Genomic DNA, 22,845 nt, shown 5'->3' with positions numbered 1-22,845 from the left:
ACATAACTACCATCTTTTTTGTTTGAAGGTTGAGGATAAGATGAATTTTAAAATGAGTTATTAAATTTTCAACAAATAATATTGAAAAATATTCATTATTTCTGAAGAAATAAGTGAAATAATTAAATAACAAATTCACTGAGTAAAGTATTATTTATCTTTATAAATTTATCAATTTTAATTGCGTTGTTATATATTGCATTGTAATAGATTCAAAGTTATAGTTTTTAATGTATGCAAACAGGGAATTCTTTTATTTCTGTACTTTCAAATCTTTGAGCTCTTTCTAACCTAACTTTTCAGAATCAATTTCATAAAAAAAAGTATAAACGAGATTATTGTTCATAAAAGCTAAGCCAAACGAGGATATTTTATAACATAATAAAAAATATTTCAATGGGAATGTTTATTTATATGAGTGATGAGATTTAGACAACAAAACGTTGCTATTTAATTCTATCTTACTTCGTTAAGACCGTTTACATGTTCACTATCTGACATTTGCAAAGCCTTGCACTCTTGGAATTACTTCTGAAATAAGTTAAAACTGAAACTTTTGTATGCAATACAAATAAACAACCTGGTGAAGCATTTGCCATGCAAACTCGCAACTGCTTATTTGGGGTGAGTGTATTATTTCAAACAAGAGGACGTTTGAAACGCTTGATCCAGTTTCCCGAGTTGCAATTGTATTATAAGGTGAATTTTATGGAATTGTCATTTCAAACACAGTATCGGTAGACAAATTTAAATCCATTCCTAAGAGCCCCAGAATGTTGGCAATACGTCCATAGGATAGATTCATTGTTTAACATGGAAGTATTTCCTTTGGGCGAAATTCATTTTGACCTGGATACTGGGATAATATTACTAAATTGCTACATGAAATTTAATTTTCTGCTTCTTATTCTTTTGATTTTTGTGGGTCAGACATCCTTTGAAAGAATTAATACGAATACATTCCCAGACATTAAATAAAAATAAATAAATAAACAAGATTACAAAACTATATTTTGAATGCGTAGTTTTTGCTCAAGGGAATGGAAATATAAATAAAAGAAATGAAATTATTTTAAAGGAATTGAAAACCAATTCAATTGCATATAAAGCTGCTACCACAGCGGCGGTTGAAGAGTAGGATTTCATAATCCATTGGGTTTTTTAATTCTTTCAATCCTTCTGGAGAACGACCACACATGTTGAAACTAAATGCTGGTTTGTTTCCAATACCGATTGGAAATTTGCCAAACTATAACATGAAACAAAATCTTGAATCTGTAAACTTATGACATATATAATTCATGGAATTTTCCTTACATGTAATTATAACAGAGAAAGAGAATGAACGTTTAAATTCACCCCATTCCTCATATTACATATACCAATATACTTACAACATCAACAATTTCCAATTCTCTTTCATTCGCTTTCGCAATAACGACTGATAAATTTGAAGGAGAATCTCTTAAAACTGTTTTTAGGATATAGAAATTCCCCTTTTCCAAGCATTGCAAAGAATATTTTGCTTACTCCAGAATGTATTTGAAAGCAGATTTTCTACACATTCACTTGAGAGATTATATTTGCCATTTATTTTAAAGCTTTAGTATAGCAATTAATTAAATATTGCGAAATCAATCATATGATTGATTGTGATGATATTCTGATATTTATATATTTTGCTCCATTAGCTAAAGTACTTAGGCGTCAATTTGTGAATATATTTTCAAAATTTAATTATAGACGAAAGATTCTCATTATATAGATTGCATAAGATATTAAACAGATTTTCTAAGCAACTTGAGTTTTTTAATGCATTGCTTAGTGTTTTTAAAAGCAAGTGTCAACAGATTTAAATTCCTAATATTCTTTTTTTTTTCAAATTATAAGATTTCGATTTCTAAATTTGTAATTATATTTTAAAGCTTTGATCACTAATTACATTCAGCTTTTAAAATTTCGATGCTGTTGAGATTATTTTTATTCAGCACTTCATTTCATAACGCCGTATTAAAAAAATTTTCTCATTGGTTTTTTTTTAAATTCTTGTACATTTTAGGATTTTTAGAGTTCAGACTTGACAGCGTATTATTAAACTGTTCTCATTCATTTTTTCTCTCATAATAAGTGTTCATTTTGTAACGCTAATATAATTGAAGTCTGCAGTGTCCTTCATTTTTTTAGTAAATAAATTAATAATTAAAATCAGAAATTCCAAATTACCTTAAGCAATTGGTAATAAAAGATTAAAACACTGTAAAGAAAATTAATCGTCTATCTATCTATGTCTATCGATCTATCTATCTATCTATATCTATCTATCTATCTATCTATATATATATATATATATATATATATATATATATATATATATATATATATATATATATATATATATATATATATATATATATATATATATATTATAGTAGCTAATTGCTTTTTAAAGGATGAGTTAAGTAAATATTTTGTTAAAAATAATTTAAATTAATTAAAAGAATTTGAAGGTATTGTAAATTAAATTTTATTTTCTGTAAATTTGATAATTTAATATATGATTCATGATTATACTATTAATTCGTTCATTATAATACTATGCAATACAATAATATTGCTTTTCAACAATACTGAATTGTAATTGAATTAAATTGTATATGTGTACTGACTTCGAGTAAAAACGTATCTGCAAATTTTCGATAATACAGCATAAACATTTCCGTGAAAATCAGTTATAAAATGTAATAATGTAATCCGTACAGACATGAAATAAGTCCAATGGAATAAACTTGTGGTAAAAATTAGTAAATGCAAGTTTTTAAAAGAAATATTTGATAAAATTGATGATTTAAAGAAAATTCTGAATAAATTAATTATCATATTTCTGTATTGTGAAAAATGTTATTGTCGAGTATAGTTAATGAGAATAAGCTAATAACCATTATTATAATCCTTATTAAATAATTTAACAATAACTTTTGAACCTTAATTTATTTCAAAAATGTTTTTCCGTAAATAATTTAGATTTATTTGTGGATAAACGGATAAATAAATGTATTTATTAAATCTATTGTCGTTTCTTAATTTGTAGTGTATTTTTATGGTGTGATAAACAACATATTTAATTTTTGTGGAAATAAAGTAATCTTATATATTATTAAAATAAAAAAAAAGTTTTTATTTAAGCGCTCAAGAGAATTTTAATAAAAAAATGTTTATTATATGTATAAATTAAAATTTAGATAGGAGAATTACATAGTTATTATTAGAACTTTAATTTCAAATCTGCGTTAATATTTTACTAATGAGTGTAAACATTTTTTTAATGTTTTTACTTTAAAAATAAAATTTTTTGATAAATGTATCTGAAATATTTACTAACGCATTATTTTTATTTTGTAATATAAAAGGTAATTTTAAACCCCTATTTTGAATTTTTATGAAATATGTGGTTACATGTATATAAAATACGCATCACATATTGTAGAAGAAAATGAAATTCTTATTTATTATTAAAAATCCTGTCGGAAAAAATTAAATTCAATAAAAGCTTCAAAAAATAGGAACATTTAATAGCTACAGTACAAGTCGCTGTTTAAATAATATTTTTTGGATAATATTAGCATGTAGTAAGACATTATCTGGCAGTTAATACGGGCAAGAAGTGTGATGTTATATGAACAATGCGAAATATGCGAAAATATGCATTGACTCAAATTGAAATATCACTATTAACAGAGATATCCATTGAATTTGCTACAGTTATCATATATATGCAATATTTCATTTCTTTTATTTTAACAATAAACAGTGAAATTAATCATATATTCATAAATTTTTCTTAACTCAGTTGAAAAAAATATTGATAATAAAAATATTATAAAAAATTTAACGTATATGAAGCTGAAAAGGAATACAGATAACTGATTGAATTAGACCATTTACTTTATTGCAGAATGCATTTACTTAGTTATCCGCAGACAAAAAAAAGCTATAAGATTTCCAATTGTAGCATAAAACAAAAGTGGTTTATTTGTTTAACGAAAATGATGATTGACGTAATCTATATCTATAAAATTAATATTTGGTGTCTGCAGTGGGTGTAATTTGGAACATTAATATTAACTTTCTAATAATAACTTTTTAAAATTATGATTCACATGCTAGCCTAATTGATCTGATATGGTTTTCTGGCAGAAAATAAAATTGAATGAAATATAAAGATTATGATATTTTTTGGACATTGATTTTAATATTAATAACTGAATATGGATATAATTTGGAGACAGCTATTTTATCCCATTTCTTCAATACATCCTGGTTTATTTGTCATATCATTATATATATTGTAATTATTCATGGGTCAGTTTTAAATTATTATTATAATTATTTCCATATATCCCCCTCAAATTAATTCCATTGCAAATGATCAATTTCTAATACAATATTATGTCTGTATACTATATGATTAAGTAAGGAAATAAAAGAATATAAGACTTTAAATCGAAATTCCACAATTAGGATGAGACCAAGCAGTATCACAAATAAACGTTCTTCCAAATTAAAGGATGTTTTTCAGTAGGATCTGATGCTCACAACGTGAATATAAAAAAAGTTGCAAATATTTTACTAATTAAGGATTTTATTTGGCAAAGAATTTTAAACAAATTTACTTGGTACAAATATAAATCTTAGCATATCTTTTGAAGTGAATAAGAATATATTTTTACTTTTAATTTGGCTTCTTCAGCACCATCGAAAACTCTACATCAAATGTACCAAAAATAAGAATATCAATACTACTTTGTAAAAATTAACTCCACTTGTGCTATTGATTAGGATATTTTTTAGGGATAGTGACTATTTGATATGAATATCACTTGGGAATTGAACATTCAAATTAATTAAATACTGAAATCATCCTTATGAACACTACGCTCTATTAGTTGTCAAATTTACTGAAGAAGTAAATAATTATTATTATTACGTAGGTATCTTTAGCAATCATTTGATATGCCTGTATTAGCTTTGCTAAAATTTTTAAGAAATATTCTTTGTAATTTGATAGTAATGTATTCGTCAGCAAATAATTTTAAACTTCAAACTTTGATAGAAATTTGATACCTACATTTTTACTCATTGTTTTCATGGTGTAACGCATTTCGTTATTCTGCTTATATCGTTATACATTCATTTATATGACAGGAAAACGCAGCTGTAGAATGACAGGAAAACGGACGCATTTTTAACCATTTCTCGATTTTAAAGTTTAATATTAAATGTAAACACATAAAAACCAAAATCCAATCATCAATAATGAAATGCTTCTAGTCTAAAATATTATTAATAATAATGAATCTAATGTGAGTTAGAATTCGACAATGGAACGTACGCTTAAATATACGCTGAATGAAATATACAAAGAAGCATACGTGGAAAAATACGTTTAAAACATTTTTTTTAAATGAAGAATTATAAAAATTTTGATACATAAGTGGGAATTGTTGAAAATACTTTTCTTTAGTTTTAAGATGAAGAGAAACATTTTTGTGCTGCAATATATTTAGAAATATTTGAGGAGAAACGCCAAAGTTTGTTAGTATTTAGTTAATTCAAATTTCTGAAATATCACACCGAAGTATACATTTCCACTTTCCAAAGTTCATATGTGCCAAATTTGATATTGTCAGGCTGTCAAGCCTGTAGAGGAAAAACACACACATATATATTTATTTTTGTTATCAGTTAATATATATGTATTTTTTCTACTTCATATAAATTTTAAATCGGCTTAGAGAATAGTTATTATGTAGCTTCAATTAAAATTGAATATATAATACATCTCCTTAACAAAGAAAGTAATTTAATGTTATCTGACCAACTAAACTCTTCTACTGTGTACCTTTGGGTTAATAACAATAATTAATATTTAAGTAATGAGTATTTAGATAAATACTAGGAAAGAGAGGTATATTAGATTTATCTTTTGGCAAAATAAATGCTGCTTTCAATGCCTATTCCTGCAAGAAAATTATTTAAAATTAAAAATTAGAATAACTTCAAATACTTTTGATTTTAATAACTTTTACAAAATGATTTTAAATAAAGCTTATTTAATTTCACAAAAAGGTTGGATGAAATAAAGGGGTTTTTTTTCAGAAATTTATATACATCTACAATTCAAAAAAAAAAAAAATGTTGCATAAGAAATATTTTTAAAGTAGTTGTAAAATCAGAATTAAGTTGCTGTGCTTTTTAATTGCTTTATCCATTAAACATAATGTTTATGCTAAATATTTATTACAATTTTTTTAAAATAAATTTATTTAAAATAATTTTTACTTATATAATTATAATACTTACCCCGTACAAAAAATTCCCAATGAGTAAAATGCGCCCCCTCCTCTAATAAGGTAATGTACAAAATTTCAGCCGGCGTCCTGGCATAAGGGTAGCGCGTCTTCCCCGTGGGCTGGGCGTCCTGGGTACGAGTCCCGGTCCGTTCATTGTTGTTCTTCATCTGTTCTATCTGTGAGATATGTGAATGTGCCTCTCTGTAAAAAGAGGTTGTGCAACCGAATGTGATGCGTGAGTAGCTAAGACGTATTCTTGGCCCTAGTTGGCGCTACTAAAACAAGGGACGCTCCATTGGCTGAAAATCGCTGACTTCGTCAGCGAACCTCTCCAAGGAAAGTGCTCTTATAAACAACAACAAAATTTCAGAATTATATCATGATAACTCTCAAAGATATGTTACAATAAATTTGGTGAATGGTTAATCACAAATTAAAATACAAAGGTTTACAGCTACTGCATTATATAAATATATATTGCAGAAATCAGAATTATTGCAGCTGAAATTATTTTTAAAACTTTAATACGAGACAATGAGTTTACGTTGTGTATGCTAAGAACACTGAAAATTTGTATTCATCTTTGAAATTGCGTTTCAGGATATTGAGCCAATTTTTGTTACGTGTTCAATACTTTAGAGGCTAACAGATAATTAGTAATGAATTGCCTTTCAGGTGAATGTTACATTCCTTAGATCTCTACTTTTATGCTTTTAGGTTTTGGGGGTATTTAAAATGTATGATTTGCAAAGAGTATGTAAATAATCTATCCACCTTGAATTTTTTCTGAAAAATGTATGTTTCACAAAGTAAATGTGAGCTGTTGCATTCTGCGATTGTATTAGAAATCCAAATGATATTTTGGAATATTTGACTGTTCAATTAATTAATATCATTCATTAATGATTGTGAAATAAAGTCTGTAGTATATATCTTTTTTTTAAAACATAAATCGAAAAATCATGGACGAAATAGTAAGTGAACTAAATTTGGTCGAAAATGTTCCACTTTACAGTTCACTTCAATATATGAGCTACTTCATAGTCACCATCATAATCATCTAACGAAATTTATTTGCTAAAATTATTTATAAAAATTTGAATTTGTGTAAACTTACGCATACCGAATGAAATTGATCGGCATTTTATGATCGGAAGGTAAGTTCTGGTAATATTGATAGATTTTTTAATAACAAATTGCTGAAAACAATTCAATAACAACTATGTTCTTGTAAGCCATACTAACTAAGTTCTTGTAATATTCCTTATATTCATAATAAATTTAATATTTTATGCTGCTTGTCAAATGAGATTATCTAATTACCCGCTTACAAATGAGCAATTAACATTTGAAATCAACATAAAAATTGCAATCGATTTTAGTTGTGTTAATTGAAAAGAATGTTTCAAAATCGTTACTAAACAAGTGTTACTTTATCAAGTACCATATGAAATAATGGTTCACGAAATACTGGAAATTGAACTATATGAATAAAAATTGATTAATGTTAGTTAAAATATAGCATTATATAATCATTATCAAGAACTTCGCACAGTGTAGCATTTTTGAGGGGCATTAGAGGAATTGGTGTTCCATTTTCTATCATCAGCATTTTTATATATCTGGCAAGATTTAATAAAAGTGTCTTTAACCTTCCGCCGGGCACGCCGTTGTAAAAAGTACAACAGTTGGTTTGTTTTTTCTTTAAAACATAATTCTGGCAATAGAGGGCGTTAATCACCATGCGTATTCGTTTATTGAATCTTCCTTCACATTTCCTGAAAGTTGTTTGCATTTCTGATTGCGCAATCAGCTGCACCTGTCATTTTTTGCTGTAAACATCTGCGATGTTGTACTTTATGCAACGCGCGCCTGCTGGTGAAATTCTTTTTCGACAGAATCTTTCTAATTGAAATTGTTAGTATTTTGAATGGGATTTGAGGTAAAATAATGTCTAAACGAAAACAATATTTTAAAAATCACAAAGAAATGGTGGATTTCCTAATGAAAATTTTGAATGAAGATTCTGATAGTGAAGTTTTTGAAGATGATCTACAATTTCCTGAATATGACGCAGATTTGAGTGACGAAAATTTAGAACAGGAAAATTACAGCCGTGACTCTGAAATAACTGCATCAGATGACGAAATTACTGAAAATAATAGTGATGAAAATTGTTATACGGGAAAGGATAAAATCACAAAATGGAAAAAAGAAGAAATCGTAAAAACCTCCAAAATCAAGAACAAAAATATTATACGGAAACTGCCAGGACCAACTGCATATGCAAAAGGAACTGCTTCCGAAATTGACGCTTTTCTGAAATTGATTGATCTGAGTATGATTGATGAATTAATTTATTGCACAAATAAATATATACAAGGAGTAGAAGCTAAATATTACCAGAAAAAAAAATTCTCCTAAATATTCCTCCTCTACAATGAGGTGTAACAAATGCGTAAGGTTCATATGTAAACACCATTCAAAAAAGCAAATCCTATGCCTGTGAATGCTACGTGAAGCAAATAATGTGTGTGAAATGTCCGGCTGATTCTGCAAGTCCAAAAGTACTTTATAATTCTTTAGTTATTCATTATTCATTAATATTTTTTGTAATTTAGCAGTATTTACTTTTTTATACGTTTAAACTTCTGTTTTAATATACTATTACAAAATAAATGTAAATGTATGGTACAATATTTTCTTAAATTGTTTTCAGAGATAAATTATATGTTATTTGTTTGCAAAATTGTTTGTAAAATTAAAATAAAGCAGCTAAAATTAAATGTTTTTCACCTGTTGTACAATTTACAACGCGCACCGGTCGTGAAAAGAAAATTCGCGCGCTCGGCGAAAGGTTAATTTACAGTTTAGAATATAAATAATAAGTATGAAATACATTCCCATGTTTTAATTATATTTTTTGGCAAGTTTTCTAAAAATATAACTCATAACTTCATTTTAGTCTCTTAATAGTCGAACCAGTGAATCATAGCTTTATTGAATATCGTATTTTTTTAAACTGTCATATAAAAGTGTCAGTCGTTGATATTGACATTTATTCAGCAGATAGACTTAAAGCACACACTTGAACTCTTGACAAAAATCCGATATTTTCCTTGGATTCTACAGGGAATAATTGGACAAAGTATATCACCCTTCCAAGTCGAAGTCCTTATATAGTTAGATACTAGAAACATTTAAACTATTACGAGATTAAATTAGCTGTGTTTTTTTTAGTTTGATAAATGCTTCAAATCATTTTATTGTTTTCTTTTCTAGGAAGTTTTAAAGAAGTCCTTTATGAGGAGTGTTTAGTGTTGAATATACATTATTTAATTTTCTAAATAAAATATAATTAAAATTTATGGGTTGTACTCAAATAAGCTATCACATTTCAAGGTACATGTTAACTCCATTGATTTTATGGAATTCCTTTTAACTGCATAGGATTCTTCTATATAAATATCAATGCGACTGATTTAAATAACATAAAACTATTATATTTTATGGATTTCCTATGGGAAACGTGTTTAAATATTCATATAGTTAGTAAACAGCTTACCGAACATTGTTCAAATTATATAGGAAAAGCCGTAAGGAGAATTTAAGAGAGCACGCGCATTTTCCATTTTCAGAAACTTAGAAAATTTCCATTTAAAATCTTTAAACAAACATACAGAAAAGTAATTTTTATATTATTTCCATTTCCACTCTATCTCGTTATTTCTAGAATGAATAAATAATGCTAGATGGGTAGGATTTTTCCTGTAAGATCGAGAAGTGGAATAATGTCTTTAAATCTGCTTCTCGTATAAAGGCAGCAGATTTCCCAGAAGACATTCTACGTGATTTAACAAAAGAAACTTTTGTGACTGAGAAATGTTTCTTTGCTATTTTTCTCATTTTGGGATATTTTTTCCTGTGGTTTCAAAAATTTTCATTTGCTACTTTTTCAACTGTTATATCTTTCATGAACTTACATTTCTTAGAATTTAAAAACTTTAATATTTACTAAATTTGTTCACTTAATGAAAATGTTACAATTTTTGTAAATTTGAATGTTACATTCCCAAGTGATATTCATATCAAATAGTCATTGTCCCTAAAAATATCCTAATCAATTGCAATTGGAGTTAATTTTTAATAAGTAGAATTGATATTCTTATTTTTGGTACATTTAATATAGAATTTTTGATGGTGCTGAAGAAGCCAAATTAAAAGTCAAAATATATTCTTATTCACTTCAAAATATATGCTAAGATTTATATTTGTACCAAGTAAAACTGGTTAAAATTCTTTGCCAAACAAAATCATTTCTTAGCAAAATATTTGCAACTTTTTTTATATATTCACGTTGTGAGTATCAGGTCCTATTGAAAAACATCCTTTAATTTAGAAGAACATTTATTTTTGATACTGCTTGGTCTCATTCTAATTTTGGAATTTTGATATAAATTATTTTATTCTTTTATTTCCTTACTTAATCGTATAATATACCGGCATAACATTGTATTAGAAATTGATCTTTTGCAATGGAATTTATTTGAGGAGGATATATGGAAATAATTGCAATAATAATTTAAAACTGGCCCTTGAATAATTACAATATATAATAAAGCGGCAAATAAACCAGAATGTATTGAAGAAATGGGATAAAATAGCTGTCTCCAAATTATATCCATATTCAGTTATTAGTATCGGAATGTCAAAAAATATCATATTCTTTATACTTCATCCAGTTTCATTTTCTGCCAGAAAAGCATATCAGATCAATTAGGCTCGTATGTGAATCCTAATTTTTAAAAGTTATTATTAGCTGTTGATGATTTTTTGCTCTGAAACATTTTAATAAGGAAGGAATATCGAACGGATAGCATAATTTCATCATTATTCTACAATACCACAAGATACTCTAGAATGTCTTAAATTTATATTCTTGTAAGTACGGAATATTGAACGGCTTTCAGAATCTACGACAATAAGCAGGCGGTTATAGTATAATAAATTGCGTTTATTTCCGTTTGAACTTATAACATTATATTTTATTTTATAATAAGCTTGTTTAATTTTCTAAAAAAAATATTACGGAAATCAGCAGGCTATAGGAGAGAATGAATTACGCCATTCTGCGAAAGTACCAATATTCTTCATTAGAAAGATATACATGCATTTTCTTTCGTTCCATTCGATTCAAATTTAAAATCTTCTTAATGCTGATCCATTTTAGAATAAAATATTTTTGTTAAGTAAACTATATGGATGTAAAATATCCACAATATTTTTGTTAAGTAAACTTTATGGAAGTAAAATATCCACAATATTTTTGTTAAGTAAATTATATGGATGTAAAATATCCACAATATTTTTCGGTATTCTGAAAGTCCAATAATATCTTTACAATATTTTGAGACATTTTGTGTTAATAAAAGAGGTTTAACTTTCACCATAACATTGGAAAAATTAGGTTTAAACGTTGAGCTTAGAAAAACTTCTGGCAATTATTCACATTTATGCTGGTGATTGATTGCAGGAAATTGGATAATTAATCAATATATATCTGTATATACAACAGTCTGTAAAATGCCAAATGTATGAAAAAAAACCCCTTTATCTTCAAAATAAAATATATAAATATAAAAATATTTAGTAATTGTATATAACAGATATGGCTTATATAAGCCATATCTGAAAAATTTGGTTAAAAATATAGATGGAATTACATCATAATAAAAACTGCGAATAACTGCAACTTTCCATTACTGAAAATGAGTTGAAATACTTATCGAGACAATGATTAATAAGGCTTTCATATTTAAAATATGATTTCTTTCCCGGAATTTTTTGAGCATCGTAGCACATTGTCAGCTTAAAATTCCTGCATCAGTAATTGAAAATTTATTGCATTTAGTAATACAAATTTTTGTAAAAACATCGATTTTTATTATTATAAAGATAATAAAATAACATAATATATATTATACTAATGGCAATGCAGATAATATAACATGTAGTGGTGGTCAAAATTGTGGACACTTTTGAAAAATTTTATGTTTTCTAACTTTGTATGCTTACATAAAATGCAACGTTTCACAAAATGCAAACTTTTACATTTCATTTTAAAGAAAATTTAATGATGCTTTCAATACAAAAAGCAAAATTCAAATATTTGCAATACAAAAAATGTTGAGCGGCAATAATTATCTATATACATTAGATGTCCATGACTGCAATGAGTTATTAGTACTTAGTATGGGAATCTTTTATTTCTTATTACAACTTCACACTGATGTTTCATTGAACCGACGAGAGTTTTGAGCTCTTCTTTCGTTATTGCATGATGTCAGGAAATAATTATAACCTCAATTAATTTTCTTTTATTTGATGAACGCTTCATATGTACAAGAGTTTTCAAACGGCATCATAAGTTCTCAATAATTTTGAGGTCAGAACTGTTTCTGGGCCATGATAACAATTCGATGCTCTTTGTACTAAACCACGCTTTCGATGTGTGGCGATTAGCTGAAACGTGCTGAAAAATAAATGATGTGTTGTCGGGAAAGAGATCACTGATGGAAGGTGCAAATTTTGGCTCTCGAATAGTTTCAATGTATTTTCTAGCATTTAATATCCCATCGATAACATGAAGGATACCAATTCCGTCTGCTGTAATGCAGGACCAAATCATAACACTAACTGAGTACCTGAATGCATAGTTACCTGAATGCAGTCAGGTAACTCTTCGCCTATTGTATGTCTTACAAATTTTCGCCATCACTACCGAATAAAAATATATTTGTTTCATCATTCCGTATAATTTGTGATCACTGATCATCTGTACAATTAATGAGTTCCTTTGCCCACTATAATCTTTTTATATGCTGCTGTAAATCGACATGATTATTTTTTCAGTGAATTTTACCTCTTAGTCCAATATCTAATAATCTCCTCCTGATTGTTCTTGAAATGACAGAAACGCCAGCATCAATCAGTTGACTTCTGATAGCCGCTGATAACGTTCATCTATCTTGGAGAAATAGTCGTTTTATTCTTCTGTCATCAACAGATGTGGTGCATCTTTTTCAGACATGCCCTGCTTTGTTTTTATTGAATTTGTAGCCTGATATCGTAAACAAAACTTTCGGATTTCAAATGAAGTCACTGAACCATCCACTTGTTTTGCAATTTCAGCATAGGAAAAAGACCACATTCATGTAACACAATAATCTTAGGTCTCTTTCTAAGTGCCCAATCTATTCTTTTATTTGATGTCATTCCTCCTTGACTAATTATTAGAAATATTTATAAACATTCCAGCCATTTATGAAAAAAGTTTAACAAAATTTCTAACTTGCAATTTGATTACATAAAAAACAGTCTTCCTTCTACAGAAAAAAGCTCAATAATGACTTGTTCCAACTTTAAAAATGATGTCATCATCTGCTAGCGGTAATTAACATTTGATTGGTTCACAGAACAAGAACAGTGATTTTTCAGGAAAGTTTGAAATTACAATCCACTTCAACACTGTGTTTATTATTCAGATTAAAGTAAGAATAACTTTTTTGTATTGCAAATATTTGTATTTTGTTGTTTTTTTATTGAAATCAGCATTGGATTCTCTTTAAAATGATATGTAAGAGTTTGTATTTTGTTAAATATAATAATTTCCTGAAGCATACAAAATTAGAAAATATAGCGATTTTCAAAAGTGTCCACAATTTTGGCCACTACTACATATTATCATAATGATAACATAAATAATATAATATTGATATAATAATGACATCATGTAGATTAACCACCATAATTTTCAAACATTTTTTAATCGGCTGCTGTGGATAATTAATTGAATAATTAATAAATAATTTATTACATGGATCCATGTAATAAATTATTTATTACATGGATCTCCTATTTTTCATCAACGTATAACAATTTAAGATTGTTAGTTCATCTTCCCATATGTATTAGAAGGTCCAAAGTATAAACATCTCATCTTATATAATATTACATTTTATCAGTAAACTAATTTTATTTGTAATAAATTATTCATACTCTATTGCTTATTAAGTAAGTGCAATAAGGCACTTATTTGAAAATTTTAAATGAGTTTTTTTTAATGAGGAAATGAGTTTTTTAATATAAAGTAGTTTTTCTCTTCTTATACGGAATTGATTTAAATAGAAAAAAACATTTATTAAAGCTAAGGACAGTTAAAAAATATCTAATTCCCATTAATTTTAAAGGAAAAACTACTAGTTCTGAAACATTAAAATTCTTTGACTATCATTTCAGAGAATTTTGATTAGATCAACAATACTTTTCGTAATCATTAAAAATACCATTTTTATAATATTTTTGTTATTACTTTTTCGCAACAAACTAAAATGTTTACACATGCTTTACCATATTCATCAAATATCCTTGATGTTTTAGTGAAAACAATCGTCTTTATTTTATATATTTAAGCCTAAAAATTAAATAAATATATAAACAACAATATCATATATCATTTATATATATGTTCAACTTCAGTTAAGTGTATTAATTGCCATTATTCTGGTATATGCAAGCATATGCACATGCATATTCGTATTCCTGTAAATGCCCGTATTTGAAAAAAAAATCATTTGTATCTATCTGATTTTTGCATATGAGTTAAATTTTATTTTGTTGCTAGAAAAATGAGAAAAAATATTTCTACCTGCGAGTTAAAAATCTATCATTTAAAAAATTATTTACTTAATTTTTGATTTCTCCCACATTTTCCCAAAAAAATCGATTTGAAAACAATTTAAAGTAAACAGAACTACAATAATTTTTAAATTTTTATACCTAAAAGTTAGAAACTATCTTTTAAAATATATTTTCCTGAATAATGCCAATCATTGACACAGAATTATTTATTTCAACAATTCTATTAAAAAATTGAGAAAACATATGGCATTTAAAAAATTTTAATTTTATAAATTAGTTTTATAGCATATGCAATTAGATTGGAAAATTATTACTCTAGCAGAATTGTATTAAAAATTTTAAAAGATAAAAAAACCGTTTGTGAAGAATTATACAGTGCCATTCAAATAATTAGAAATTTACTGAATGTTGTCTTTATTGAAAACCATTTTTTGATTAAAATTTACATAATTTTTCAAATTTAAACTAAGGTAATATTAGATACTGCAAAATAGCTTAGAACTTCAGGAAGTAACCAGATATATTTCAGATTTAAAATACCCTAAAATTTTCGAAATTCAGAAAGGTTTTGTTTGATGAGCAATAATCATTTGCATTTACTCATTAAAAAAAAATATATGAGTGAATGTTTTAGTCATTTTCTCAAAATTATCCATTTAGCTCACAAAATATTTTGAAAAATTAAATTAATAATTTTTCTCACATTGAATTTATTGAACCATTTAAATTAAAGAAATAATAAAATATTGCTTAGAAAATTGCAAAAAACCGATCACAATAATATAACGGCAATCAAGAATTCTTCTCACGAATATTTTGAAAGAAATTTGAATTATTTTTTTTTACAATGATTCAGTTAATTTCCTAAGTATATTTTGTCTATGCATTCAGTTTTTTTAATATTTTTTTTCTTCTTCCGAATGTATATTGTGGGTAATGTGTGTTGTAGAATTATTAAGAAAAATATTAAAATTCAGGAAACATAATTAACAACAATTGTATTGTTTTAAGTTGTTGAGGTCGCTATCTAAAAGACATCACTAAGTTTACACCCATTGAACTGCCATATAAAGAGTGGAGTGGAAATGGAGGCACAGTTGTTTCGCGTTTGTATAAAAATGTTATCAATCTGGAAGGAAAATTTGAAATTAAAATTTACAGATATTATAATGACATATAAAATGTGCTGTTGAAGCTACGTGATAAAACCAGTAAAAAATTTCAAAAACGAGCGAAATTGGAAAAATAAGTTTTTCGAACTTTATTTTAAAGGTTGAGTTATATTTTTGAAATTTCACTTAGATCAGATATGGAAAAAAGTAACTGGAAATAATTTTAGATCAATATCTGCATCATTTTTTTTTAATGTTTAACTTAAAAAAACAAACAGGATCGTCGAAAAATGCCTAAACATGTTTTATTGTACTGTGCTGTATATGCAACTTATAATGCTATAATGAATGATAGTAATTTTCTTTACATTTACACTGCATTTATAATTCGTTGTTTTATTTTTGTTTAGCAATATGTATAGATATATCTCAGATAGCAGCAGGTTTGTTCACGGAAATGATATATCATCTACCTTTTACTATGAGAAAGGGATATTCTTTAAAACAATTCCAATAAAATTGCATAACCAGAAGTATGAAATTCTATTGATCTCAAAGCAGCATTTTCTATTTAGATTTCGAAACCCGAGAAAAAGTTTTACTTTCAGTGCATATCTAAAATGGAACTATGCATTTGCATTGGTGAACTTTTTGTTAAATATACATTTTTTTTATTCTGAATAAACACAGTCTGCCAGGATTAAAATGTATTATTTTGATATTAGAATATCATGAGAAAGATTCAAGTCACTCATTAGGATCCACTGCAAATTTACTTACTGAAACATAATAAGCAATGAAGAGGCAAAGAATATGTAAAAAAAACTTTATTGGGGATATCTTATTTTGGATAAGGATTTACTGTAATATGTATATATTACCTATGCAGAAAACATAGTTAAAAAGCCCATATAATCTCTGAAGGTACTTATTTACATTACAGCATTTTATTCAGTGATCGTTTCCAAGCTAAACAGTAATTAAAGTAACCAAATGGGAGTACAGTCATCAAGATATTCATGAAGTGAACTTATCATCGTAACGGCCCTAATTTGAAACTTAAACTAGAGTCATATCTGCCATATCGACTACTACTGTAGCTGCCACATTTACGATGTAAGCGAGAATCTGTTTATTTATCTCACATATGCACCCCTAGCCTTTCCTATAAACATTTTATTGAAGTAAGTGTTCTATAGATAAGCGCTTGATCAAAATCATATAATATGAAAATTAATTTATCTTGTTTCTTTTGTATGGAATGTTAGATTTAAAATCAATACGGATATAATTCACTATTATTCGTTTGTGTAACATTATATATCCACATAATAAGATACCACTTTTCTAAAGCATAGATCACTTTGAGCAGCTCAATTTCATTTATATTACTTAATGAAATTAAATTTTTCAATCATCACTTTATTCAATCGTTCAAAAATGCTTTTATGCAATGCTTCAATTGCCCTTTCATAATACTTACTTTCATAAATATCTTTAATATAATAATCAATATCACATACATACTTATGTTTAGGATTGTTAAATGTTAGGTACTTTTTAATGGTTTCAATTTCACATGTTTCTATTGATACCGAAATTGAATACGATCAATCTATAATAACAATAATAATTCGTTGCTATTTATTGTAACGCTAATCGAAGTAACTAAACGAGATTGCCATGTAGTTAAGAATTATTTTCTGATTGCTCAACGGCAAATTGCTATAATTCATATGCTCTTTCCAATGATTGCATTTTGTCTTTATAAACGTTAAGTTTCTAGAATTAATTATCATGAGACACCAGTTCCAATTAAAGAACATCGAAATATTCATTCAGTTCTGAGATCAAATTAGAGGGCGGATCCTTCACGAGATCTAATCGAATTCTTAAATGTCACTTCCAGCAGCTCGGCAAAATTAGGCATTTATTACAATCAAGCGTCCAATTTATGCCAATGACTTAATTTCAACTGCAGTTTATGTGAGTGCGTATTAGTTTACTTGTATTGACAAGGAAAGTTTAATTAGGTTTATAGACCATTTTAATGCAATTATAACTTAATTTTAGTGCCATTTTGACACTTAAATTATTGCACTACAAATACATTTTGTTAAATATCTTTATATGTAAATGTTGGTATGATATTCGTGTATCCGTGTTAATTTGTTTGAATTTCCTATATAAAGATTTCGCATTAGTTTCCATTCTTCGTTAATATGAATCAAGGAATTTGGAGAAATGGTGGTTTAACGCCTGCATTGTATCTATTGTATTTATATTAATCTATTAACATACTATTAACTGATAAATAAATTCTGAAGATATTAAAATATTATAATTCTAACGGAAAAAAATACAAGTACAATATATTGTAACATCTTGATCCTGACTGATCAAATAAGAAAGTAGCATAACAAAACAATTATTTTATTTACAGCCTTCTATATGTACACAAAAACAACTCGTTCTCATCTAGAATAATATTATTTACAAATTTACAGAACAGTTGAAAGTTTAATCATGAAACAGTTCCTTAATCACACACGCGCGCGCGCACATACACACACACACACACACACACACACAACGTTAATAGACTGTTAACTCAATTGGCTACTTCAGAAATCCACCTATCTTTATTGAATGGGTCTTAACACAGAAACTCGAACCACATGGAGGTGTTCACAAAATCACCGACGCCTCTCCGAATTCTCATTCGACGCCTCTCACTGCTCTTCTCTCTTCTCTTCCTATTTTCCAAACAAAAACCCGCGTTTTATTTCAGTCAGATCACTTTCTCTAACTTTCTCATTATTGAATTGGAGTTCCATATCACCCAATAGCCGTTCAGCAATGCTTCCTCAATGGTCTCCATTCAATCGTAGGAATGACTGTTAATGATCCATCTTGGTAGCTGACCCTTCCAGAACACATGTTATAGTCAATTCCTAGCTTACACAGGCTAAAATCCACTTGACTTCGACACTTAAGATAGCGGTTGCTTGTGATTAATTGTTTCTCAAAGATTTGAGGAGTCCCTTTATAATGGGAAAAAAGTTTAACATTTGGATGCTCTGACTTTCTTCTCCATTTAATATATGATGGATCTCTTTGAAAGGACGAAACATATTTGTGATCTATTATCCGGATACAACAAATGACCAGACACAATGACTCTACTGGTAAAGAGGATCTTCATCTGGCTGTCCGCAGGCACTTAACTATGTGTGGGTAAATGAGTGACGTTACATCTGGTCGGAATACCATTTCCCATGTGAGGAAAAAAGAAGAAACGTTAGAATGTAGAAAATCTTAGCCATTATTAAGATCGTGAAAAATATATTGTTGTGAAAAATTTAAAATATTAAGATCAGCAGAATCGGTGCAGTGGTTGCATGGTGTAAATGTCCAAGAGACCCAGCTACAAATTTATTCTACAACTAGACACGAACACACAGGGAAAAAAACACAGTCGAATCGTATACAAGAACAAGACTTTCAGTAGAACATTTCACAAGCAGCAGCATTAACAACACAAAGTATTTAAGATATAACTTAAATACTTTCTCTCTTGTCTCGGTTACTGACTGCATAAATGAATTGTCGATTAATCCAATACAGTCTGGCAAATTAGCATACGATTTAATATTGTTTCAATTCTGGAATTCACATATTTAGTTACGAATTCTTTCCCAATTTCAAAGGAGCTGAATTCAAAGTTTATCCTTTAAGAGTTGTGTAAAAGCATACTGAATTTAATCCTAAATGCTTGTAATAAAATCCACTTCGTATTTCTAGAAATTTTTAATGGATAGCGATAAAATTTCACATGCCTATATAATGGAGTCCATAAGATTAAAGCAATGCTTAGTGTTGAAATTTTGCAAAGCACGACATTCATTTTAAGTTGCATTATTTTCTGTGGTAGAAAATTTTCTGGAAGTATTTTATTCATAGATAATATGATTAAATTTTAATATATGCATCTAAAGCAATTTTCAAAACGTGGGGATTCACCTTAATAAATGAAATATTTTCCTTATAAACTTAATATTTTTCTTGGTGAAATGATAATTTTTAAAGGACGCAGTATTTAGGAAATAATTCTAACTATGAATTGTAATTTATTTTTATTTATGAATTACTGAAAAAAGATCATACCACTTACAGTTAACGGATTTGTAACATGCACATAGCTTGGAGAATGACAATATGTACTTTTTAGATGAAATTTAAGTGACATTTTTTAACGCGGACGAAAATTATTGCATAAAACGGATTTTTAAACCATTTCAAAATGACTCAATTCCTTTTATGATGCTAATTTAATAATTTTGCTCATTTTTGCTAAATGTTTGCAGGTTTAAAATTTTTTTCCTCTAATTTCGAAAATTAAATTACTTTATTGATATAAAAATGGTTTTGTCATTTTTCATTAAATAATAAATCACATGATTTCCTTCCATTTGTTGTAAGTTAGAAAAAAAAATTCTTATTAATAATTGACTAATTTTGAAAACGAATGAAAAGAGAACGTGCAACTTGAACTTTACATTAATATTTGTATATGATTTTAAATGAAATTGCTTAAGCACCTTAATAGCAAATTGGTACTCACCTTAAATATAAAATTTGTAGTACCAGTAATTTTAACTTCAACATTCAAGTACAAATATCTCAATCTTTGTTCTTACATTTCTATAGAAATCTGAAACATTTATTGCATTTATTAATCTTTTTATTGTAAGAAAGGCAGGAATTAATCTGATGACTTAGTTTCAGAGACGTGAAGTCAAATTAAAATATACAACTTAAAGATATCTTTCTTATTTAAAATTCTTCCTACTTTAAATGAGAAACATAAATTAAAAATAGTTCACATTTTATTATACATATTAACCTTAATTCTTAACATACTGTAATTTGTAAAAGGAGATGGTGTTACTTTGCCTTCTAAACCTAAAGCCTGTTTAACATATTATGTAATTGGTCCTCGAATTAATAAGTATTCTTTAAATGAGCAAAATGGAAGCATCTAAAAATTTACTCCTTGTGTAAAAGTAGTTTGCTGTATTTAGTATAAAGTCGCACGTATTTTTCATCATCAAACTACTTAACTACATTATTTATACTAATTTTCAATAAAAATAAGGAATCAGATTAATAAAAATTAATGATTGCTTTAAAACAAATGATTAAAGAATGGGTATAAATAAGAAAATACAATGCGTTCAATGATTGTGAAGAAATGGAAAAGAAAGGAAGTTAAATGACTTTGATATTTTGAATTTTTTTTTTGGAATAATTTTAAACTCTAGAGATTTTTTTAAATAAAATATAAGGAAAATAATTATTATTCAGACTAAAATTTACTTTTCATTATTATGTTAATACATACTTAGATTTAGTATGTTTTAGTAATGCGTTTATGCAGTCTTAGGTTTATATTTGAATTGACTTATGAACTATCTGCCATATATTCAAGAAATTAAGTGGGGAAATTGGAATAATACTTCAAACTAATTTAAGTTTCCATCAGTCTGTAAATTTAAAATTATTTAAGAAAATATTCCTACTCGAGCATTTTTTTTATATAAAGCTAACTTATTCAAGATATATAAGACCTGAAATGTAAATGACTTGACCTGAAATATAAAAGAAATATAATGAATGACTTTTTATGCATGCCAAATATTTTCTAATTCAAAAAAATATTTTAATAGATTGAGTATAATAGCCATAATATGATTAGGTAAGCTAATATATCATAATTTTAAAGAAGTTACGGTTCCTGAATCTAAATGCACATCGATATGTTTATGCTTGACTTCATGTAAGGATTTTTTCCCTCTGCGTTTGCATGTTATAATGCATTGCATATCCGTAGATAAGCAATCAATCATTCAAAATATATTTTTATATGCTCTTCGATCTTTTTTGGGGTTTTCGTTATTTTTCAGAAACCCATTGTGGTGATTCTAATTTTGGTTTGAAAGCGTTTCTAGCAAACAATTTTGAAAGTATAAAATCATAGAAGAATTTCAGCTATTAATCACGCAATTAAAAGAAAGAAAATTAAAGCTACTAATGCAACGCTTTTATCAGTGTATTTAAAAGGCAAAGCGACATTAAATAAAATCTGAAATTGGGAAGTCAAAACTGAATCATAAAAACAAATGGAGCGTGCATAAAAGTTAAAATAAATTTAAATAGTCATCACATTTATAGCTTATTTTTCAAAAAAAAAGGTATTGAAAATTTATTCTTTTTGCATGTTATTTATTAATTACCAGCCGCCTTTGGCGACCAGATGGTTCACCAGAATGAATGCTCCCTAAAACTTTCAATAATATATTTATGTACCTTGTCTCCTAATTGCTCCATTTGCAAAATATTTTAAACTTCAATTTTCTATACTCACATATAAATAAAAATATCACCTAAATAGATCGAATCCTTCAGCATTGTAATTTTATGTGTACCAAAAAATATTTTTATGCAATATTTTAAAGAATTATTCAATAAAAATATCCCTGATACATCATAAAATAGGTTTAACTTCAAAATGATTCACGGAAAATAATATTTAATTTTATTTGAGTCAATAAATGTGCCTCTGAAAACCATTATGAAGTCTAAATTTTATACAGTCCTTTGATACTCTAAATCATATCCCA

The sequence above is a fragment of the Argiope bruennichi genome, chromosome 2 (genome assembly GCF_947563725.1).
Source record: "Argiope bruennichi chromosome 2, qqArgBrue1.1, whole genome shotgun sequence".
In the NCBI taxonomy this organism is placed as follows: domain Eukaryota; kingdom Metazoa; phylum Arthropoda; class Arachnida; order Araneae; family Araneidae; genus Argiope; species Argiope bruennichi.
This window is presented reverse-complemented; position numbering follows the sequence as displayed.